The sequence below is a fragment of the Acomys russatus genome, chromosome 24, assembly GCF_903995435.1.
Source record: "Acomys russatus chromosome 24, mAcoRus1.1, whole genome shotgun sequence".
NCBI lineage: Eukaryota > Metazoa > Chordata > Mammalia > Rodentia > Muridae > Acomys > Acomys russatus.
In genome coordinates, this window is record NC_067160.1 from 49932290 (window position 1) to 49957139 (window position 24850).

At 48.9% G+C, this 24850-nt stretch overlaps 2 protein-coding genes across 10 annotated transcripts in view; one reads left to right on the forward strand and one right to left on the reverse strand.

The window, feature by feature from the left end:
• Rpl12 (ribosomal protein L12) overlaps positions 1–24850 on the reverse strand; it is a 1083577-nt gene that overhangs the window by 674852 nt on the left and 383875 nt on the right. The window lies entirely within an intron of this gene.
• Ralgps1 (Ral GEF with PH domain and SH3 binding motif 1) overlaps positions 1–24850 on the forward strand; it is a 254600-nt gene that overhangs the window by 18282 nt on the left and 211468 nt on the right. Inside the window, exon 1 of one of the 9 annotated variants that reach the window (XM_051166239.1) lies at positions 438–461. The exons of the other annotated variants lie outside the window; for them this stretch is intronic. The gene's annotated coding sequence lies outside the window, so the exon portion shown is untranslated. Of the gene's footprint in view, positions 1–437; positions 462–24850 lie in introns of those variants that run through there. 9 annotated transcript variants of the gene reach the window in all.

Genomic DNA, 24850 nt, shown 5'->3' on the forward strand with positions numbered 1-24850 from the left:
GGGGCGGGACCCCAGGCCTGAGGGGTCTGGGCGGGGCCTCGGCTCGAGGGTGGGACCTCGGCTTGGGGGGCGGGACCATGGTCGGCTCTGGTCCCAGGGGCACGAATGGCGGGGGAGGGGGATGGCGGGGGCCGGGGGAAAAGGGCGCAGGTGCGGGAGGCGGGACCTGCGGCCTTTGAGGGGACCTTGGGGGCCTTGGCGCTAGTCGTGGGGCCTCGGGGGGGTCAGTCAGGTCCCAAGGAAGGGAACGAGAACCTGTGTGTGGGTAATCGGTCGGGAAAAGGGCTCAGGTGTGAGGGGCGGGGCCTGGGGCGGTAGTGGGAGGGGCTGCAAGGAGAGTTGGGAAAAGCACAGGTGCAGCGGTCCGGGATGGGGAGAATCCTGTAGGGGCGGGGAGGGGGCGGGGCTGAGGATCGTTGGCAGGTCCGGAAGACCGGCAGCAAGTGAGGAGTAGACTGAGGGTGAGTGGGACCCATTCCAGAGAAGGGAACGCTGTCCTCTCCGCCGCCTTTGGGCTTTGGCTTCTCTGTGGGCTCTGGAGGCATCCACGGTTGCCTTTTGGAGGGGCGAGCCTGGCCCGCCGGTGTCTTTGCTCATTCGCACTAGGATCGCAGCTGCCCTGGTTAATAGGCCGGTTGATTCCCTGTGCCACTCGGAGACCTAAGTGGGGCGCACTACTTTTTTTTTTTTAATCTCCCCTGTTGCTGTTTCAACAGGGCTGGATTGCGGGTGGTTGGCTTCATTGTCTGATTGGCTGTTGAAGAATGTGTGCTCTTTAATAGTAGTAGTTGGTGCGATGCGATGCTCCAAAGGGTTCCGGATTGTTGACTCCTGGTGGGTGGCAAATGCTCATGCAGATCTTCACGGTGCTGGTCTCAAAAAGGTAGTAATGGCAGCGGCAACAGGGTGGTGAGGGCGAAGAGGCGGAACCGGAGCAGCTCAGCTTTTTGACTCAGTGACAGACACCTAAGAGTTATTTTTCCTTTTTGTTCTTTGCAAAATGACCATACTGGTGCCTAATTGTGACCTTCTGGGGGCCACAGGGGAATTACTTGTCAAGAGATGAGACGAGGCCTCTTTGTTGAGAGTTTGGAATTAGGTTTGTGTTGGGGAACTCGTTCCTCCAAACTAGTGGTGTTTTAGATTCTGGTATTTATTCCCTGTGACGTCTTAGAAGGCTACTACAACCTGGGGAGCCATGGTCAATGGAAAGTAAAGCATGTTGCATTGTTGGCTGACCTTTAGACCCCAGTCCCAGTGAGGACTCTAAGCTGATGGATTAGGCCTATCATGGAGCCACTCCCATCCAACTGGATCCTGCCACATTCCAGAAGGAAGATTTGAGGATGAAGAACACAATAGCCCATCATTGGATGTTTATGGAGACAGAAGGGAGAGAGATGATAGGGCCCCTGGTGCCCCAGAAATATCCTTTATCTGCATGTAACCTTTGGGTATCTTGTGTTATCTTACTAGCAACTGGCCACTTTTGTTCCTTAGTTATATGAACAGAGGACAAGGTGGCAGAAGCTTCTTTGCTTGCTTGCATTTGTCTTCAGTTTAGGAGCCTGGGACTTTTGGGGACCAAACACCATGGTGCTAGTAGCTTGCTGCCCTTGGTATGGTGATCCAGTGACATCATGGAGATGTCTCAGGGATAGGCTCTTGTTGGTGGAGCATTGTGTGGCAGGTGTTAGGTCTAGAAGCAGTACATGTGAATTGTTTCTCCCTGTCTTGGACAAAACTATGTAAGTGTCTCTTAGTTATGTCCTTAGTTATGTCGCTCTTCTTATGTCCTGTGTGTAAAAATGAAGTCCCAAGCCTGGTGGTTGGCAATAAGAGCAAATATCAGAAAATGAGATGGATAGCTTTTCTTTCTTCTCATCATATAATATGTGTGTGTGTGTGTGTATGCTTTTTTGAGACAGGGTTTCTCTGTATAACTCTGGCTGGCCTGGGACTCAGTCTGTATGCCAGATTGCCTTTGAACTCAGAAATCCACCTGCCTCTGCCTCCCAAATGCTGGGATTAAAGACATGTGTCACCACAGCCTGGCTAAAAAAATATTTTATTACATTTATTTTGTGTGTGTATTTATGCATGTAACAGTGTAAATGTCAAAGGATAACTTGTGGGAGTCTGTTCTCTGCTTCTACCATATGGATCTTAGGCTTGGTGGTAGGTACCTTTAGCCTCTGAGCCATTTCACTTGCCCTGTAATTGGCTTCTTAATTTGTTATCGGCATGATAACATTCAGAGCTGAGAGGAAACTGCCTAATAGAAAACGGTTACCTCCAAAACCCCTTCCAGCTCTGACTAGGTGGGCAGGCAAATTGACTGGGGCCTCCTTCTGCCCTGTGACTTAGTACTAGCTTTTTACCATCTCAGAGCTTTGCTGTCTTTAGTTGTAAAAAATAAGAACAAGTCTGAATACCTTGTAAATTTGTTGTGAAGAATCAATAAGCTATGTGAAGGCACTTTAATTCCTTGGTACCCAGTTTTGGAACCTTTCTTCTCCTGCGCTGTCCCCTGTCTTCCCAGGGGACAGTTACTCAGAACAGCATGTGGCATCATGCAAGGAGGTGAGGACCAGGAATTGAGGCCTTTGCTTCTTATGTAACCTTGAACAAGTCTCCTTCCCTCTCCAGAGCTATGTTTTTTGAGTGAGTGGGAGAGTGCTGGGCAGTGTGATCCTTGGGAGTGCTAACTCTGGCTTCTGATTGGCAAGCTGAAAATCTTAACATCTTTAAGAAAAGCAGGAAGGCGGAAGCCAGTGACACGTGTTTTAGTTCTTTTAAAAATATCTGTCCAGGGGCTGAACAGGTGTCTCCATGGTTCGGACACTTGCTGCTCTTCCAGAGGACCCGAGTTCGGTTCCCAGCACTTACATCAGGTAGCTCACAATGACCTGTTTCTGAAAATAAAACAGAGTTATATAGACCCTGTTGGACACTTGGTAGGGAGTCACCAAATCTCTGTTGCTGGAGCAGAGGGAGGGCATTCTCTAGGAAGGCGGTCTGGCTGGCTGTTGCTGCTGGTTGCAAGTCTGTAGTTCCTTTAGCCTGTGTTTGTCTGTTGCACAAGAATGTCACAACTGGATGTGGCAATGGACACCTTTAATCCCAGCATTCGGGAGGCAGAGGCAGGCAAATCTGCGTGCTTTCAAGGCCCTCAGAACCACATAGTGAGACCTGATCTCATACAAAGAAAATAATATCACAATGTCATAGTGCAATTTGTGAACTTTAATGTGAAAGGCAAAAGCTATGAAACAGGAAGAGGTTAAATAACAAGAGGGATAAATAACAGTGTCTTATGGAAACCTACTACTGTAGAAACTATATATAGGAGAATATATATGAAATTAAAATAGGGTTACCCTATAACAGAGTACTGATGTGTCACGGGACAGCACAGACTAACAAACAAAAAGTTCAGTTTCAGAAATCAGTTACCAGATTCCTTAAACCCTCAAACATTATAGCCAATGCTATTGGCTACTCTTCAGAACTTGATGTTAAGACCCTATTGTTGAAGACGCCACATACTTGAATCATAGAACATGAAGAAACCAAGTTGGGAACTTCTTTTATTGTTAAGATGCAGATAAGGCCACCGTGGATGCCATCTCCAAGACCTACAGCTACCTGACAGCCGACCTCTGGAAAGAGACTGCGCTCCCCAAGTCTCCTTATCAGGAATTCTCTGGTCATCTTGTGAAAAGCCACAGTAGAGTCTCTATTCAGAGGATCCAGGCTCCAGCTGTGGCTACCACACGGAGTTTTTATACAAGAAAAATAAGGTGAATTAAGAGAGAGAGAGAGACACAGACAGACAGACAGACACACGGACAGACAGACAGACACAGACACACAGACACACACACACACACACACACACACAGAGAGACAGGCAGGCAGGCAGACAGTAGAATGCTCAGCCCTAGATGGGACATCTGTATCACATCCCTCCTCCTAAAGCTCAAGGATCATTAAGGAGGAAGAGGGGATGGAAAGACTATGAAAGCCATGGGTGGGGATGGCTGAAGCAGCAGTGTTTTCCAGACAGAGCAGGGCAGCTGCACATAGGAACGCATGGCAGCAGTTGTGAGAGCATGCACAGCCCTGTGCAAGCCTAAGGCAGACCAAATCCCAGCTGGAAAGAGGAGCTGGCCATGAAGCCCCACCTCTGGCTGAGAAGCTGCTAGAAGGGTGAGAGTCAGTTTTCTTCGAGTATGGTTCTTGGTGTGTTTCCATGGTCCAGTAGCATGCCTCACACCAAGGGTATATGGGTGGCACAAATCGGACTTGATGGATTTAAAACAAAAAACAAAGAAGACAGCCAGGTGGTGGTGGTGCACACCTTTAATCCCAGCACTTGGGAGGCAGAGGCAGGCGGATTGCTGGGAGTTTGAGGCCAGCCTGCCCTACAAAGTGAGTCCAGACAGCCAAGGCTATAGAGAAACCCTGTCTCGAAAAACCAAAACAAACAAACAAAGAGGACACAGTTGAGTGGGTAGGGAAGGGGTGGACCTGGGAGGAGTTGGGGTTGAATATGATCAAAACACATTGACTAGAAAAAAAAAATGAGAGAAAAGGAAGGTGGTACCCTACAATCCTGTCTCACTGCACACTAAACTCATGCAGTGTTTGTTCAATGGCCTTTCTATTGGGTCATTTCTTTTAAATAATGTTTAAATTTTTTTAAGTCTTTAAAAAAAAAAAAAAAATATATATATATATATATATATATATATATATATATATATATATATATTCATTCTACTGCATATATGCCTCCATGGCAGAAGAGAGCATCAAATGGATGAAGACATCAGATCTCATTATAGATGGTTGCTGGGAGTTGCACTCAGGACCTTTGGGTGAACAGCCAGTGCTCTAAACTGCTGAGCCATCTCTCCAGCCCATATTTTAAAATTTTTATCTCAAGAAGTCTAAAGGAAAAAAAAAAAAAAAAAAGAAAAGAAAAAGAAAAAGAAGAAGTCTAAATGCTGGGTGTGGTGGTGACACACACCTGTAATCCCAGCACTCAGAGAGGCAGAAAACGGGCATATCTCTATGAGTTTGAAGCCAGCCTGGTCTACAAAGCAGTCTAGGACTGCAAGGCTATACAGAGAAACCATCTCAAAAAAACAAAAGTTCCACCTGCCTCTGTCTCCTGAGTGCTGGGATTAAAGGGGTGTGCTACTGCGCCCAGCTTAAAAAGCAGTTTTAAAGAAAAATTACAGGGATTGTTTTAAGCAAGTAGGGGGCTCAGATGTGAAGTGTCTTGTCTTGCCTCAAACTGTCAGTTCCTAGTCCTCTCCCTGGAGGCAGCTGCAGTGACCAGTTTTTTTGTTTATCCTATATTGTTTCTCATGTAGCAGATTGTACACCCCCCACCCTCCATGTATTCATTTACTCTAGTTTGGAAAAGTTTCCGGCCTGGGGGAATGCTCCAGCTGGTACATAGAATTCCTCTGCTCCTGTGAGCACTGTTTGCTATCCCTCACCTCCATGGTGCTTACTCCTTCTGGGCTAGCAGCCATTGTTTGGAAGACTAACAGGAGTTGCCCCTTTTTCTTCTTGAGAGATGAAATGGCTTTGGTCCCAGTGAACAGTAGGTTAAAGGGCACTCTGTGCATCTGCATGTGACACAGAACCGAAAGAGAAAGGAAAGGGGATACTTGCTCTTTGGAATTGAGACTTGAGTTTCCCTTTAGCCTGTGATTTGAAGTCTAGCCCTGGCACTGACTGGTTGTATGACATGGGACAATTTATGTTCTGGTCCTGCATCATGGTTTCCTTGTCTGTAAGATGGGTGATGATAATCAGATCTGCCTCGGGGTTTGTGCAGATGAGAGGACATCAAAGTGCAGAGGCAGGCTGTGCAGATGCCTGGTGGGTGCTGTGCCTCACAACTGGAAGCGGATTCTGCTCCTTGCCAGCAGATGCTCACTGGGCAGCTAAAAGTGAGCGTGGAGACATACACAGTATGAGGCACATAGCCATGGCCTTTGAAGTGTTCACTGGCTGTATGGAGAGAGACACTCCAGCCGCTGGTTACAGAGCAGAGTGGCAAGCCCAGCAGTATCAGCATCGCAGAAGCAGGGAATAATGACTTATCCTGGGTGACGTGGGGAGGGATCTCCCCAGCCTCCATGTTTCCTCCTTTAAAAAAATTGTGTTTTGTTTTTTGAGACACTGTTTCTCCGTGTATCCCTGGCTGGCTTCCAACTCAGAGATCCACCTGCCTCTGCCTCTGGAGTGCTAGAATTAAAGGTGTGCGTCACTGCCCGGGTTCATCTTTCCTTCTTTGTGAAAGCTACTCAGTTCTTCACTGCCATCACGTGCACGCCTTGACCACCCATGCACTGAGTTATTGTGTGTATGGCATTGTGTCTGTGTTTCTTTGTGCTCAGAGAAAGTCGGCTCGCTGCTGAGTTCCCAGGCTCTGCCTAGAACAGGCTTCTTCGGTAGTGGCATGATGGACCTCTGTCCAGATGAGTCCTGTGTCCCAACTGTGCTTGCCCATGGTTTTTCTGTAAGCCAGCCTAGTCTCTGGACTCTTCCTAAATCTCCAGATTCCTGAGTGCTTATCCAAAGACCCCAACAAGCTATGGGATTTGGGTGTGGTCGCAACTCTTGCCCTGGGGAGTCTAGAGTGGGCAGAGCTGGGAGGAAAATAGGCCTGAAGATGGGCTGGTCATGTTGCTGACATGTACCTCTGTCCCCACCATCCTCAGCTTGCCAGTGGCTGGGCTGGAGGCTGGAGGCTGAGGGAGAGGACTAGGTAGCCTATAGATTTTAAAAAATATTTACTTATTTGTACATATGTGTGCCTGCATGAGTTTTTGTGCACTATGTATGTGCAGGAGCCTGTGGAGTGTAGAAAAGGGTGTCAGATCCCCTGGGTCTGGAGTTACAGGTGGTTGTGCCCCGCCATGGAGGTGCTGGAAACCAAATTCTGGTCCTCTGGAATAACAACACCTTTTTAAAATTTTTTTTGAGACAGGGTTTCTCTCTGTAACCTTGAACTCACAGTGATCCACCTGCCTCTGCCTCCCTGAGTGCTAGGATTAAAGGCATGTGCCACCACACCCAGCTTGCAACATGTTCTCCTAATTGCTGAGCCAGCTCTCCAGCCCCAGCCTTTGACATGGGCAAGAGGAAGTTGGTTAGATTTGCGGTGTTCACAGAATGTACTTCCTTAACTGTCATTGTGGGCACTCATTGGTCTTGGAGAGGATGTGCTGCTTTCTTCAGATGAGCGTTCCCTGTCCGCTCTGCTGCCTGCTATGGGCTACATGTTGTACCGGACAACAGGCGCCTGGGGAAGATGTAGTCCTGTCCTACCCTGAGTACAAATGGAGGGTGGCTGACGTGATTAACCATCACTGAAGCCATGGGGCTAAGTGGCTGAGCAGATTCAGGCTCTGGAGTAGGCTGAGCTGGGGTGCCGTTCTAGCTGTGCCACAGCCTGTGCTACCCACAGCAAGTGTCTTCCCTGCCTTGGGAGTCTTCTCTAACTCGGGGCTTTGAAGTAGAATACAGTGGGGGTACTTAGCACAGTCCTGGAAGAAAGCTGTCTGGAAGAGCACCAAGTGGTGCCTCTCTGCCTGTTTCTTCTGGTCTTAGGACAGTATCAATGGTGCTAATTGGAAGGCCAAGAGAAGCCAACTGGAAGTCACAGATAGCCCCCAGCCCTCCTGAGGATGCTCCTCCCAGGCTAGTGAGCTGGTCTACAGGGGTCTGCTTTCCCCACTTGCTCAGCTCTTCATAAAGGGTGGTCAGGCCCCATGTCATGGTGAGCACCCTGCTTGCCTGAGTACTGAGCTCTCCCTGAGCTCTCCCCAGGGGCCACTGTGTGGGCTTGTCTCATCTGCGCTCACTGAGGAGAGCAGAGGCTGCAGACCCAGGCCTCACAAGTCTCCTCTTCTGCAAAAGTTCTGTGCTCCTCTGCCAGAGAGGCTGAGGCACAGAGTCTGCACTGTGGAGCGCCTGGCCCCCAGGAAGTGCCCACCCTCCTGTTTTCTGATTTGTGTGGAGATAATGTCCCCCTCTGCATGGCCCTCACAGGGTTTCCAAGAGATGACACTAAGCAGCACATGGTAAAGAGTTTGCTCAAGAGCAACTGTCCATGTGTGCTAGGATGAGACTCTTCATCATGGACTGGTTTCTGGGATGTCTTTTGTGGGGCACCAATGATCACATGTGAATGCCGTGTTTTGTTTTGCTTTGTTTGTTTGAGACAGTGTTCTTCTGTGTAGCTTTGGCTGCCCTGGACCAGGCTGGCCTCGAACTCACAGAGATCCACTAAAATCTTTTTTTATAAGGTTTGAGTTTAAGGTTAAGACAATCATGTAGGAATCGGAAGGAAATTTAGAGGTTTGGCCTTGACAGTTGCAGGTTTCTTGAAAACCACCTCATTTGGAAAGGAAGGCGCAATAAGGAGCATCTTTAAGGCCACGTTTATTGGGTTCAATAACTCTCACTCTTGTAGAGTCTGGTAAGTAGGGCAAGGGAGATCTGCTAGTACAGTTTTGAATTAAATATTTATGGAAAACAAGGTTATAAATTCAGAAGAACTTGTTTTGCTTCTTTGTGGTAATAAAGTGTTATGTGGAATTAATGACTTTTACATTTTCTTCCTTCTAAGTTCTCTGTAACTTCTCCCCTCTTTCCTTCACTCCTTCCTTCCTGCTTGCCTGCCTTCCTTTTCCTTCTTTCCTCTGGGTATTTGTTTGTCCCAGGCTGACTGTTAGCCAGGCCTGCAGAACTGGGAGTAATCCCAGTTCTCGGGAGGTGGAGGCAGGCAGAGATCTGCGTTCGGGGCCAGCCTGCTCTACAAAGTGAGTTCCAGGATGGCCAGGGCTACACAGGGAACCCCTGTCTCAAAAACAAAAACAAACAATAACAATAAAGACAATCTCTGCTCTTTTGATAAGTGGCTACTGTGTGTCTGGGGCCCTGGTGCAGCATCCACAGTGCCGATAAGGACTGTGGCTGCCTTGCTCACTAACAGGTATCTGCTGAGTGAGGAAAGAACTGATGATGAAAATGGACTGATTTGAACCCATGGCTCAGAGGTCCTGCCCATCATACAGTGTTGGAGCGCTTTATCTCTGCCTTCTGCCGACTGGGCAGGGTGGACAGGGTAGGTGTGATGCAGTAAAAGAGTGGAAGCTCAGAGAGGTTAACTGTCCACAGTGAGAGTGGTGTGAGAGAGTTAGGGCTCCTTTGCTGAGGCAGGAGCCTCTTTTTACACTTAGACACCTTAGAGGATAAGCTGATGCTTGCCTTGTGTAGTCACAGGTGAGGTGAGGAGGTGGAGCTGCACTGGACAAAAGCACCTAGTATAGTTTTGCTTGATTTTATATATTTTAAATTCCCTGTCATTGGGTTTGGGGAGTTCAGTTCAACTCAAGGTTGACCAGTGAATCCTGACTTTCTAGGAAATAGTGAGATAGTGATCACTGGTGTGTGTGCTTGGCGCCTAATGCCCAGAGTTAGGGCTGGGTTTTGTGGGGAAGGTTTTGATTAGAATTGTTTGCTGGTTGGTATGTGGCCCTCCCGCTGACTTCAGTTAGCTTTCTTATGTAACTTATCTCTGGGCACCTTTGCACCTAGCACCCCATGGCCTTTGTGCTCACCAGGCTGAGTGTCAGTCTACTGCCCTCCTTCCCAGATGAGGACAGAGACTTTGTCCAGCCCTGACACTCAGTTGTCCAGATTTTTCAGGCATGTGGGCAAGTCCATTGGAATATAGCAATCTTGTGACAGCTGCCAGGAGGTCTTACACGGCAGCTAATGAACCATGTCAGCGGTTAGGGGCTTAGCTCAGATGACAGCCTCTGAGGCGGGGTGCTTTTGGTGATTCGTTATTGAGACTACAAACTCTGTCGGGGTGTGAGGCTCTGCTGTCCAGCCTGTGACAAAACACTGTCTCTGGTCTGTGGCTTCCATCATCTTTCTGGGCTGGGGTAATGGGGGAGCTTCTTAGGCCTGGGAGGGTTTTGGGAACCAGTTTTACCAGCATACCCAGTGATCCTAGAACAGGGAAGAGCAGCCTGCATTTAGGAAAAATCACCACACATGGAGCCGGAATTTGCCTTGAAGAATTTGCTGGTGTCTGTGCATCCTCCTAAGTAGGAAAGCCCAGGATTGGATGACAGAGAAGGCTGAATTGGACGCAGTCAGACTGTACCGGCAGCCGAAGACAGAGGGCAGCCCTGTTCCTCTTTTTTCCCTGTCCTGCCAGCCCATCTGTCCATCTGTCTGCTTGTCTAGTCCTTGTTGGGGCTACTGAGTTCCAGCTCTGTGCTGGCTATGGAGCAGTGGGAACCAGCCCTGTTCTCTGTCTTGTACAAATATTAAATGACTAAACAAAAGCAGTAACAATCAGCGTGTGAAATATTAACTGCAGCCCAGTGTGGTGATATGTCTGTCTTCCAGTCCTTAAGACTTGGAGCCAGGAGGATGCCAGCATGGCCAGTGTTGAAAACAAGGGGAGGGGATAGATGCCGGTCCCAGGAAATGGCACTGTGTGAGCTGAGCTAGAAATCTCTGCCACGTTGTGTCCTAGCTGTTGGTTCCAGGATCCGCTGTCAGTCAGCTAAGCCTGCTTTCTGAGCTGTTGTCTCTCTGGCTTCAGGAGGGCAGCTCGCCTTCTTTCTGCTGCTGAAAGACTGTCAGGACTGGTTCAGCTGGGGATAGGTCCTTGGGAACGGGGGTTTTTGAAGCGTTGGTGAACAGAGATAAGGCGTGACAGAGTGACTTAACCTTGAGTTTTGATTTGTGTGTATTTTTTAAGTAAGTAGGTTAGGATTATATGTATTTATTTTTGGAAGCAGGGGCTTTGTGGTGGTTACAGTTTTTATGGGGTAGGCTTAAAGGAGTTAGTGTGTAATTAAGTATACACAGTACAGGTGTAGATAGTGTTGTCATAATTTGAATTATAACTTTAAATGAAACAATATAAGGTACAGTATGTACAATAAAAGACATTATTGTTTTAAAGTTATTGGCTTGGTATCAATATGTATGGTTTTTTTTTTAGGGTAAACATTTTTAAAATTAATTTTTGTCCAGCACCTGGTGCTGGGGATATGGGAATTAAGATAGTTTTGAAACACTTTGTTTTTTAGTAATGTCACAATATATTAACAAATGACTAATTCTTAGCTATGTTTCTGAGCGTCAACAAACCTCATCTCTTTTCACTGCTTCAAAAACTCCTGTTCCCAAAGACCTAACCCCGACTGAGCTGGTCCGTGACAGGAGACTAGCTGCCCCCTTGCTTCTTGAGAGAATGCGAGGACACTTTGAACTCATCAGTGGCTTTAATCATAATGTGCAAATCTATGGGGTGTGTAACTGGGCTCTACCCTGTGTCACTGCCCGGGGCACCTGCAGTCTGGATGGGCAGCAGACAGTAAATGAGGCATGGCCAGTGCTGAGAGAGGCCACGCAGCACTTCAGGTCTTAGAGAAGGGCTTCAGCTCTCCAGAGCAGGGCTTGGACAGGCAGTGCACTGGGCAGCCACACAGAAGTCTGGGTGAGGCCGGTGTGTGTGCTGAGTGTGTCACTGTAAGAGAAGCTGGGGGAAATGGTGGGTGGAAGGGGCCTTCAGAGGACCCAGCGGACAGCAGGCATGCATTTAGGCCTTGTCCCGGGATCGACGGAAGATGGTTCAAGCCCTGTCACTGCTGACCCTGGTGTAGTGTGGAGATGATGGTGGAGGTGGGGATCAGGAGATGATGAACACTGTTACCAGAGTCTAGATGCAGCTAGTGGGTCCTGATCCTGGCCATGGGTGCTTGCTTTATGAGGCTGAGGTGGTAGGCCCTCTACACGATGATGTAGTGCTAAAGGAGGGATGTCTGTTGACAGGAGATGGCGGGTGGGCCCAGCCACTGAGAAATGGAATGTGAAAGGAGTATTAGGTGGGGAGGAAGAAGATAGTGAACTGGGGTTTGGCCATTTTGAGTCTGGCTAGCCTTGGTGCGGCTTGGTTGGACTGTCCATTGGTGACTGATCACTCATCTGGCACTAGAAGAGACTTCTTGCTGAACAGTGCACTGGGAGCATCAGCGTCTGCCACTGCCAGGGAGAAGGAAGCTGGCACTGTTCATGAGGCTGTCTAATGCCTCTTGGATGGGTCCTTCTTGAGTTTATGGCCCCTGGGGTCTACTGTAGGAGATGATGGGGTTGCTCGGGAGGGCTGTGCGGTAAGCAAGGGATGCTGGGTGCACAGCTGGGGAGTGCCAGCATGGGGGTACTGGAGTACAATGGAAAGGCTGGGGGAGGGGCAAGAGGAGGAGCTAAGAAGGAAGGCCATGGTACCCCTGCCTCTGTCTCCTTCCATCATGGTCTGTCTCCTGCCCCTGAGCTGGGCCCCCTGTGTTGGACAGGGTCAGAGGCTCATTCTCTAATGTGTGTCAGTCAGTCAGATCTTAACTCCAAAGGATTTCATTTCCCTCCGTTGCCCTGAGTGAAGACTCAGGTTGGGTCTTTGGGGCAGTCCTTCCTCTAGTGATAGTTGGCGCCTCCTGGGTACAGAGATCTTTGCCCCTGAGCAGGAAGGCTGCCCCCAATCTGCCCAACATTTTGCGGTCTGGGAAGGACTTGCAGTTTCAGTGGAGAACCTGGGAAGCTGTTAGCAGTTCCCATGGACTGCTGTGGCCTGGGGTGTGGAGCCTTGTGACTTGGAGGTGCACTGTTGGCCCTCACTCCATTCAGAGTCTGGGTAGAGAGAGAAGCTGCTCAGCTGTGGGGTTGCAGAGTGCAGAGGTCTACCCAGAGTGCTGTGGGGGAGAGGAGTGTTGAATTGGTCAAATGGAAAGTTTCAGTAACTCCAAGAACCTGGCTGAAGTCAGTTTACAGAAGTAGCTGATGCTATGGCCAGGAGCCCTGAGATCCCTAAGTGCGCCTGAGGCACTGACCCTGCACTGACAGGTGCAGGTGTAGAGCAGTGACAGGACTGGGCACACTCTCAGGACACAGCTGGCCTGAGTGCAGGAGCTGACTGTTCCAGGCAGGAAAAGGAAAAGTGGCTGTATTGACTGAGCTGAGAAGGAAACAGTGGAGTAGAACCCAAGTCAGAGGGACAGGAGCACGCCTGTCAGACAGAACATGAAATGCCAGGGAGCCCTTGTTGGGCAAGTTCAGAACTGGGTTTAGAGCTGAGCTCAAATCTTACCTTTGTCCAAATACTCAGTCCCAGTGAGGGTCTCTAGCTGGTGGACAGGTGGTGACCTAATCTGCCTGGGCCTGTCTGCTCAGTTGATTTAAATTTTTAAAAATATTTTTTATTTTATTATTATTATTATATGTGCAAGTATATGGTGTATATGTGTGTATATGGTGTATGTACCACAGTACATAAGTGGAGGAGGACAACTCTGGGGAAGTCTGTTTTCTCCTTCCATGTGGGATCTAGGGATCAAGCTCAGAGTTGTGCAGCAAGCATGCACTTTTATCCGCTGAGCCATCTTGCCAATCTTTATTTCATATTTATTGACGTCTCAGTATGTACCCAAGCTGGCCTTGAACTTGTGATTGAGCTTCTGCCTCTGCAGCCCAGGTGCGTAGATGGTAAGCATGCTACAGCTGTTTGTTCGTCTCTAGTACTGCCATAGCAGCAGCTGCCTTAGACAGTCACTGTTTGTAAGGATTCAGTGGTATGCTATAGGGGTAAGATGCTTAGGGCAGTGTCTGCTGCGGGCCAGTGCTTCAGTAAGTGGTGCTTTTGCTGTTCCCATCACCTGAATACTTTTACAGATTAAAAAAAAAAAAGATTTATTTATTATTTATACAGTGTTCTGCCTGCATGCACTCCTGCAGGCCAGAAGGGGACACTGGATCTCATTATAGATGGTTGTGAGCCATCATATGGTTGCTGGCAATTGAACTCAGGACCTTTGGAAGAGCAGATGGCACTCTTAACCTCTGAGCCATCTCTCCAGCCCACTTTTACAGATCTTGCCCCTGAATTATACTCACCAATCGGACACAGGCATGGGGGAGGGGGGTGGGGATGGTGCACATTTTAAATTCCAGCACTTAGGAGGCAGAGGCAGTCAGATCTCTGTGAGGTCAAGGCCAGCCTGGTGTATAGAGTAAGTTCCAGGACAGCCAGGGCTACACAGAGAAATCCTGTCTTGAAAAACCAACCCCCCAAAAAATCTATGGGAACAAAGACATAAGACGTAAGAAACAAGTTTCTTCTTCATGTGTGAGAAGTTAGGTTTTTGGCTCACAGTAGGTAAGGAGCATGCTGGGTCAGAGACCTGAGACAACCTCATGGCCCAAGATAGCTGCTAGAGCTCTGGTCTTAACATCTGTATTCTAACCTAAGACCTTTGAGGCCAGTTGGGGTACAGTGTGAAACCCTATCTCAAAACAAGCAAGCCAGCAAACAAAGAATGGACAGGTAGAACAGACAGAGAAACCTGAGAGATGCACCAAGAGGAGCCCATGAGGACAGTGGCTCATTAAACCAGGAAGGTGTCCCGTCGTCTTTGTTGCCTTCTTGAGGAAGCCAGAGGTGCTCTGAAAGAGGGGACAGCAGACCGGGAGGAGAAAGGACTTGCAAAGGACCTGAGAAAGTAAATCACACACGTCAGGGTCGTAAGTGAGAAATGGTGCCCATGGTTGCTGACTGAGAATACTGGTCCAGGATGCTCGGTTGGCAACCGTGGGCCAGGAGGAAGGAAACAGAGGAGAGATTTGGACAAGAGGGGCCAGTATGTGTCCTCTGGAGTACCTAAGCTGGAGGTCAGGACAGAGAGGTTAGAAGGAGCCCTCAATTTAAACCAGAGAAAGACCAGAGCCTGCAGGTTCTAAGCCTCCTCATGAACTGGACAAAACAGCAAAGATGTTCCGACAACTAACATCTGTGTGAAATTTCAGTTTCAAAGGAAGACTCAGTGTGAGCCATTGCCAAGGGACCCTTCAGAGAAAGGAGACCGTGTTTGTCAGAGTTCATGCTCAGTAGAAGTGCCTGGCAACAGTGGGTCAGGGACATCCAATGTGGGGAAGAAGCAGTGGCTCAGGTCGCTCAGTACCCAGCCACGTTTCATTTGGCATCTGATTGTAACAGAACCCGCTTAAGGTAGCCCAGCACCCACCTTTTATGTGTAGCTTCTGCTGCACCGACGCTAACACCGTTCCTGTGGGAAGATCTGATAGAAGGCATGCTTAGCAATTGGGGGGTGACTCAGCCCCAGAGTCACATGCACAGACATGACAATGGAAAGGGCCAGCAGAGTGGAGCCATTCCAGAACGCAGCCAATTCTAAATAACTGTGACTGTGATTGTAAAATAGAACATGAAATAATTCTTGAAAGAAGATAGAGCATGAAGTCATCACAGTTAGTTGTGTCTGGATATGTACCTCTGGCTCGTGTGGTGCTGTGCAGGTACAGTATGTACCCCTGGGTGTATCCTTGGGGTACTGCCTCTTCACACTCTGTGGAGCAGTTTGCTGGGCATCTTTGTTCTGGTGCATAGTCTTTGGAAAACACAGAGACGTTTAAACAGTTGAATCTTGAGTTAGCATGTGACCTAGCCATCCCACTCTGAGGTGTTTATCCAAGAGACATATCCCCGGACAGAAACCTTTACCTGGTAATGGAGAGCACCAAAAATTCCTATTGGCTGATGAAGGGCTGGAAGGATGCCAGGGTGTGGGCCCTTGAGCTCCATACAGCAGATGCCATGCTAGCACTGCTTCCTGCTGCAGGATGCGTGAGCGAGAGGCATCCACAGTAAAGGAAGGTCCATTGTCGGGTGATTCTGTTTGTGTGAAGCATCCAGAAGATGCAGAGCCTTAGACATAGAAGGCGGATCAGTGCCTGCAGGGCTGGCGAGAGGCCAGTGAGTGGTACCTAGTGTGTGGGTAGAAGGTGTTGGAGGACAGTGATGAGAGTGCTCTGGAGGTAGTAAGCGGTGATGACCAAGCCCCTCTCGAAGTGTGCTGAGAACCACTGATTTCCAGAGGGTTTGTTGTTTTTGTTTTTGTTTTTTTGTTTTTTTTTGTTTTTTTGAGACAGGGTTTCTCTGTGTAGCCTTGGCCATCCTGGACTCACTTTGTAGACCAGGCTGGCCTCGAACTCACAGCGATCCGCCTGCCTCTGCCTCCCAAGTGCTGGGATTAAAGGCGTGTGCCACCACGCCCAGTTTGTTTATTGTTTTTTGAGACAGGGTTTCTCTGTGTAGCCATGGCTGTCCTGGAACTCGTTCTGTAGACCAGGCTGCTCTTGAGCCCGCGGAGATTCTCCTGCCTCTGCCTCTTGAGTTCTGGCATTAAAGGTATGTGCCACAACACCAGGCTGAATAGCAGAGTTTTAAAGAGGGAGTTTGGGCCCTGTAAATTACATCTGTTTTAAAATCTTCATTTATTTAATGTTAGTTATGAAAAAAGTAAAAAAACAAAACCCCAAACAACAGGGTCACCTCCATCCTGCTCCCAGCTTTTGGGCGTATATGTCTCACCTTTGTGTACTGTCTCACAGTTGGGTTGATCTGTCCGTTCTTCCCCACAGTGCTTTAGTGTCCTCTCCTCAGGGTTTTATGAAGAAATGATATTTAAGCAGAAGCGGCAACAATACTACAGCTCAGGTCTGTAAGTTTGAGGGGTCACTGTTGCCCTCCATAAAGAGACGATCATGTGTACCCAGTGACTGTTCCCCTTTATAAAGAGACTGTCATGTGTACCCTGTGAAGGCGTCTTCACCAGAATAGCCAATATGAAGGAGAAATGATGGTAAGACCATGGAGCAGGTAAAAGTCTATCCCCGCTGGTCAGAGTGTAAGCTGGCATAGCCACCACGAAACACTAGACACAACTTCCACCCCCGACTTGGTACCAAGCCACCTCTAAGACTGACACACAGAATGGCAGGCGATGTGTCCCAGAAGCCTTGCTTTACAGTGTTGGCAGCAGCACTCACTCTAATTGCCTAAACGGGAAGCAAGGCCAGAGCTAGTCAGTAATAGGCTGGACAGACATGCTATTAGGATCCCATAGAACAGTGGAGACTCCTTGATGGAGCACCAGAGTCAGAGGCGCCGATGAGCATCAATGCAGCTGGAAAACCTGGGTGAACCACAGCAGTCATTCCATGCAGACTCCAAGGCGAATCCATGCTAACAAGAGCCACAGAGCTGGGCGCCCCTTAGAGGTGGGTCATGATGGAAGGAAGGGTCCAAGGGGCATTTGGGGGGCGGGGCTGGAGGTCCTTACACAGGTGCTGGTCGTGACAACTCCTTGAGGTCTGCCCTCAGTACTGTGTGTCCTTCTGCACACATTGTATTTCTGTGAGCAAGCTTATATAAACATTAGGAAAACTGCTCTCAGCCGGGTGGTGGTGGCGCACACCTTTAATCCCAGCACTCAGGAGGCAGAGGTGAGTGGATCTCAGTGAGTTCAAGGCCAGCCTAGTCTACAAAGCAAGTCCAGGACAGCCAAGGCTACACAGGGAAACCCTGTCTTGAAAAACCACACACACATACACACACTATATATATGTATAGCAATCAATGAGCTGAGGCGACAGAGGCCATAGAGGCCAAGAGCCTGGGAGAGAAGGGGGATGCTGAGGCTGGAGAAAATGGTTTAGACCAGGGGCTATGAGCCCTGGCCGAGCTGACTTGAGGTAAAGGGCCTCATGCCACTAGCCTTCGTCATGAGGATATTCTGAGGACCTGGGGTCCAGGGTCACCTCAGTGGTCAGGTGGTAGTTTCTGCAGAGTAGGGGATGAGGAGGTAGCTGGTGGACAACCAGGCTGCTTCCCAGGCCGCGTGCTGTCCACTGTCACAGACGGGAGAGCAAGCACAAGTGTGGAAGGGAGAGTGTGGCCCAGGGGTTGCTTGCCTGAGAGGTCAGAACAGCCCCAGGCCCTAGGGCAGCCACAGGTTTTAGACATATGTCCTACTCTGAGTTGGGTGGTAGGACGGGGTTGAAGGGGAGCTGAGGAGGACAAGCCAGCTACCCACTTAGAGTGAGCAGGGGTGGAGTGAGGTGTAGGCTGTGCAGCGACAGGCACTTTGGAGCAGTCCTCAGGGAGGGTAGAGGTAAACAAGAACAGGCTAAGCCTGCCGGCACATTTGTAGTGGGATGGCTCACGGGCCGCCTTGTCACCTGTTCTCCCAGCCCTGCCCCTGATCCCTGCAGATCCCTGGCTTTGTTCCGCTTTGTTCTCTGGAGCTCCTTCCTTGTGGAGTTGAGTCTTTGGACTCTGGTTGACTCATCAGATGTATTTTCCAGTGTTTTTCTTCGAGGCCGATTCTCCTTGCCAACCCTGCATCCTGGGTGAGGTGGGAAAGAGAACAGCAGCCATCAAGGATCAGCATCTGTGAGTTTAGGACAGGAGCTGCTGTCTGATATGCTAACATAATATCAGATATCGATCCATGGATAACGCATATGACATTTCAAAGAATAGTTTGAAAATAGACCTCAGCATTACGCTTGGTTTGTTCTGAGTTGAATGGGATTAGAAAAGCAAGTCATAACCCTGTGGGACACTGGCTTTCACAGCAGTGCTCTGCAAGGGGATTGGATGGGGTGTTGTGGCCCGTTGGTCAGGGGTCATGAAGCCCCACTGCTGTTCATTACCTCATCTCCAGCAGGTGCTCCCCGGTGTGGGTGAACCAGCAGGGCTGTAGTTAGTGAGACCACCTGTTAATGCCCAGCTGCTGCTCTGAGGAGGTCCAGGGTAGGGTCTCTGGGGCTGGATGCAGATGCTCTGCCAGTTTGCTTTATCTCTTGGGTGGCCAGAGCTGATGGCTCAGGCACCTGATCAGGACTGAAAGGAGAAAGAAGAAAAGGGAGCCCAAGGTTTCTTCTCTAGTCACTGGCTGTACTGCAGCTGAGGAGGAGAACTTAAACTGACCACAAGTTTCCTATGGCTGAGGCTGTAAAAGCAGCTTCTGGCTAGAGACTGCATGGGGGTCATAAAAGGAGGCTCTTTGATCTGCAGACTGAGCTACCAAACCATGGGGAATCCCAGACCCTGAGGCCATGTTCTATGCTGGAATGGCCTCCCCAGGCACCTCTCCTGGGCCTAACCACTGGCAGTGGATCTACAGTGGATCTCCTTGCGGAGATCTCCAGTAAGCCAATGTGAATTTAAGCTTATTAGTCCTAAAAGGCTGATGATAAAGCCCTGAGCCTGCTAACTTATTTGTGAATCTACAGAGAAATAAGAAATAAGAGAGAGATAGGAAATAAACTACTCATACACATGCATTCAAGAGAAAAGGCTCAGCCGGGTGTGGTGGCACACACCTTTAATCCCAGCACTCTGGAGGCAGAGGCAGGTGGATCGCTGTGAGTTTGAGGCCAGCTTGGTCTACAAAGCAAATCTAGGACAGCCAAGGCTCACAGAGACCCTGTCTTGAAAAGCAAGCAAGCAAACAGGGAGAGAGAGAGAGAGAGAGAGAGAGAGAGAGAGAGAGAGAGAGAGAGAGAGAGAGAGAGAGAGAGAGAGAGAGGATGAAGTCAGGCATCTTAACTTTACTTGAAGTTAAGCTTCCCAGTTTCAGCGCCGTTTATTGTAGATGACCATACTTACACTTCTGAGAAAAGGGTACTACCTCAGAGTCGAAAAAAGACAATTAATCAGGAAAACAGATGAATTCTAAAATGCAACAGGCTACATGTTTTAAATCTAAACATTTCTTATCTAATTATCCATTACATAAGTTCACAGTGAGTTCAGAGTGACAAGGCCTGAAAGTTACAAGAATATGTGACTTATCAATTAGGACTGACCTAACTACACATTATCCAGCTAGCTCTTAGTTCATAATGAGTTCAGGACAATAATTTCATCTGTCTTCCATTCTAAGAAAGATAGTAAATTCAAACATCTCTAGGTAGCTTCATTCCAACTTAGGTTCATGTGAAGTTTAAACAAATTTTACCTATATTTATGGTGAAACACCAGGATTCGTGGTGTCATCTGGAGTGGAGGCTTATCTGAAGCCACAAATCTGCTATAAGGCTATCCTTAGTGAGGCAGCTAGAGGTCCACAAAGGTATTTATTACAGCCATAAACTAACTTTAACTTTTAAAACTATTTGATCAGGATTCCATAATCAGGGATTAATTCATCTGAATAACAAACAGCGTGTCTTCAACAAAATCGTATAGGAAGTTTGCTCAATTAGAGCTGGTCAGTACCCAGAAAGTAACAGTTCACATCAATGCCAGATGTTTTTTCTTTTTGGTTACTTGAGACAGGGTTTCTCTGTGTAATCTTGGCTGTCCTGGACTGGCTTTGTAGACTGGGCTGGCCATGAATGTAGTCCTGGCTGTTCTGGACTTGCTTTGTAGACCAAGCTGACATTAGACTCACAGTGATTCACCTGCCTCTGCCTCTCTGGGTGCTGGGATTATAGGCATGTACCACCATGCCTGGCTCTAATGCCAGATTTTTAGAGAAATGCAGCAAAGCACAATTGACAGGTAGTTCAGAGGTTGGAAGCAATTCTGGGGTACGTCACAATACAGACCTTGCAAATACCGGATCACCTCCAGAGATCTCTCATGCCTACTGGACTTCCCCAAATCAATGGCTCCTGACAGCATGTCAGAGGCTGGAAGCAGTTTGGGGGTGCATCGTGGTACAAGGCCTTTCAAATACCAGATCACCTCCTAGATAGCCCACATGCCTAGTGAGCTCCCTTAACAGGGTGGCTCTTGTCTACCACCTCCCAAATGGCCCTGGTAGGCCGAGGGAGCACCAGGCATCCTTGATCAGCATGTGCACAATGGGGCTGGAGGTTTGCTATGCATGAGGGTCCTACAAAGGTTAAAAGGCTTGATGCTCAGGATGATGGTGGGAGGTGGTGGTGGAACTATTGGAGGCAGGGGCATAGCAGGAGGTCCTTAGGTCATTGCAGGACAGCCCTAGGTGGGGATTATGGGCCCTAGGTTTTGCATTCTCTGAGGCTTTGATTTCTGGCTGAGGAGAGCAGTTTGCCCTACTTTGATGGTCCCTCGGTGGCACTCTGCCCTCACTTGATTTGGACTGCAACCTGTTCTCTTTGTAAATCTTTCACCTCAGGTGTTGTCTTATGGTGACAGAGTGCTGGTTGGCATAGGCCCTCCTTCCCAGAGGAAGCTGTGGGGTTTCCTCTGGTTCTCATGTTGAAGGGTTCCCCATCCATCTCTGCTCCCCCTGCTGCACACTTGTGGTCATTCTTTTGTTCCTGTTGCTGTCAGCTTGGACACTGTCTCCCCTCTCCAGTCGGATGTGTGCACTTGCCTCAGACCAGTTCTTGTTCCAGTCAGCTCCGTTCTTCACCTTGAGCTGCCCCATAGACTGTTGGCTGGAGAGGGCCAGCTCAGATCACTGTGAGTTCCAGGAGGCTCTAGTGTGATGGGGTAGAGGGAACTGAGGATAAGCAGATGGACTGTAGTGTGCTGGTCATTTCTCCCCACTCTTTCCACCGTCGGTCACATTGTGCCTGAGATTCTGTCCGTCCTACTCCATGGACTCATGGCCTAGTCTCATGGTCTTGGCTACACTCCACATCATGCCATGCTCTGCATCTATATCTTTCAGGCTACCCTGCCTTAACTCCTTGGCTAGACCTTCAGACCCTTGAAGGCAGGCCTGTGTCTTGCCCAGTGTCTCTCACATAGTAGCTGCTTAATAAATGTTCCTGCACTGAAACCAACACAGGCTCTGTTCCGGCTCCCAGCTTCCACCCCATTGTGATCATGGCCTCCAGGTAAGGGAAGAGTGGGAGAAGAGGCAGAGTATTTACCTGGAGAAGTGTCAAGATTCTATTTAGATAGGAACAGCCACCAAAACATTAAAGGCCATGACAGGATAGCATTTCCATGGTCCCCTAGTGGCTTCATCTCAGCCTTGCTCCTGAAGAGCATAGGGTGAAGAAGCTATGAGGCCAGCTCTGCTGTGGAGAACTGATACTGCACTTAAACAGGTTCCCTGAAGTGCACCCACCTATGTGGGCTGGGTTCCCCAAGGATGGTGCTGGAAAGATCTGTTGGTTTACCATGTGGGGCATAAAGGGAAGTAGACTCAGTTGAGGGTTTCTTAGAAAGCACATAGCAAGCAAGTGGCATAGTGGGTTTAGCCAAAGTCAGCCTGGCTCTGAACATGGGCTCCTCTCTGCTGTCTGCTGCCATGTTTCACTAGCACTGGTCTCTTGAGAGGCCCTGTAGCCACCCCATTTGTCTGCTTGCTGGAAGGGGTTTTCCAGGCTTGCTAACTCTAGGGCATTTGGGCTGATTTACATCCTTAGTAAGGTCACAGGCTGTTAGCTTATCTCACATAGGTCCACCTTGAAGAGACAGCTTATTGTGAGCAGGGTTAAACACACCCAGCTGTGAGCAAAGTCAGTGCATGGTGAGGCCTTGGCAGAGAGGGCTGTCTTTCTTCCTCAACACCGCCCTCATTTATTCTTGGTGTGGTGCCTTATTTGAAATGTCACTTCTTCCTTTGGCAGCCCTCCTGCAAATGTCTCTACCGCGTGTCCATCTCCAGGCTGACACTGAATTCAGACTTCCCTACAGTCATGGACTGTGTGTCATTCTCCTAGCTGGATTGGGTCACAGTTTTGCTGCGTCCTTGGCTACCCTTCCGAGATACTCAGAAGAGGGTCACTCAGGCATCACCCCAAGCCATGTACTACCCACAGCCCTTTTCTGAGCAAACTTACTGTATGTTTCCACATCTGAGGCCCAAAGGACAGCAGACTCAGGAGCAATGGGATGCCTAGACATGGGAGGGGCCATGTGGGAACAGTATGATCCAACCATTATTTCACCACCTGCTTTGTTTTTTTTTTTTAACCTTTTCTTGGTTCTTTGTAAATTTCACATCATGCACTACACTCATTTCCCTACCACATAGCCCGCCATCCTTGCAACCTCCCCGCCAAAAGAAAAAAGAAATGTCATTGTGGAAGCTGTAGTGTGTCACACTGTGTCCCACAGTATTCCCTTTTGTCCTCACTTCTTTGCTTGCAAATCCACATTGAAATGAGTCTTTGGTCTGGTTTGAGGCCTCTGGTTTCTGCTGCACTATCAATATTGGAACCTCACTGGCGTGCCTCTTAGACACCCTGCTGTCCTGTGTCATGGAGATCCTATAGTTTTGGATCTGCAGGACTGCCAGCTCCTTCACATGCTCCAGCAGTTTATTGGTGGGGTAGATGTTGGGGTGGGCCAATTCAAAGCTCTGGGTCTGGATCTGGGCCTGAGAGGTGTCTGAGCTGGTCAGCCTGCCAACTCTCCTGACCCACATTCCCAAGGTGAGCCCTCCAGCCCTGCTCTGTCCAGCTCATTCAGTGCTGCAGCCAGCAAGGGGCAGAGCCAGCTCTCCTGATCTCATGCCGTCAGGGCAGGCGCACCTGCAACTGAGCAACCAGGACCAGCTCTACTGTGCTGCCCAGGTGAGGTACAGGGTCCAGCTCACCTGCAGCCTTCCTGGGCAATGTGTGCCCCTGCTCCCCAGCTCACTATGGGTGGGGTCAACTTTCCTGCTCTCACGCCTTCAGGGCCAGCTCTCCCATGATGCCCAGGCGATTGGTGGGGCCAGCTCTGCACAGCCCTCAGACATGGTCCTAGGAGGCAGCCCACACCAGGGGCATCCGCCTGGCCTTTGGTAGTAACAGGCCCCTGCTGTGGCAGACATGGCCCTCAGTGACAGCGTAGTCCAGGACCTCAGAGTCATAGGTGGCATCACCAGTTACTCACATCAGGCTGTTCCTTATTACCAGTTCCGCCTCTCTTCATCGTGCACACATCCGCCTTCTTCTCTTTCTCTTCCATTTCTCCACCACTTACCTGCTCATCTTAGTGGTGCCTGGGTCTCTGGGTGTCTAGAGTTGTCTCAGGAATGGTCGCAGGAGTGCTGTACCTCACCCATGCAGTGTGGTCATCTTGGGTGTAGTCTGCCCACCTGGGCCTGCACTATGCTGGACTGGTGGTCATTTCAGGCTAGTTCTCTGTCTGGGCCCCATGACACAGGACTGGTGATTGTCTCGGTCCTCTTTTTATGTTTATTATAAACACTATGACAGAAAGGTGTAGTTACTTATCTAGAACATTCCTTGATTATAAATTTTCTTAATAAAAATAGATTTCCTGTTTTAATTGAGAAAACAGAGGCAAACCCAATAGAACTGATAAACAAAATGACTTCAAAGACCCACGTGGGGTATGAAATATGTAGTCATACTCTCCCTTTCAGCCATGGCCAGCCTCATCTTTCTACTTCTCTTTGTGGTAGATTAACTCATAATTCCAGCCACTGCTGCATAGGCGATACCTATTCCATGTGCCAAACCCAGGCTTGAGCAATACACCTTCTATCCCCCACAGCCATAACTGAGCCTTTATCTTCCTTTTCATAACATTGATAACTTTGTCTTGGTGTTTCCCTTGCCATGTTGAGGGTGCTAGATATGGAACACCCATTTCCTAACTCCCTCACCCTTCCTTTAAAATCCTTACTTAGGCTGGAAAGATGGCTTAAAGGTTAAGAGCGCTGACTACACTTCCAGAGGTCCTGAGTTCAATTCCCAGAAACCACATGGTGGCTCACAACCATCTATAATGTGATCTGCTGTTCTCTTCTGGCCTGCAGGTAAACATGCAGGCAGAGCATGGAGTACATAGTAATAAATACATGTACATTTTTTTTTTTTTTAGTCCTTACTCCTTACAGGGGTGTGTTACAACCTTTCTCTTCAGCCTGTTGTCTCTTAGACAGCTTCCAACTCAGGGCTGCACTAGGCACCACCAGCTGCCTGCAGGCGCTAGCTCCTCTCTGCTTCTGGTATTCTTCCCATCTGTCCCAGC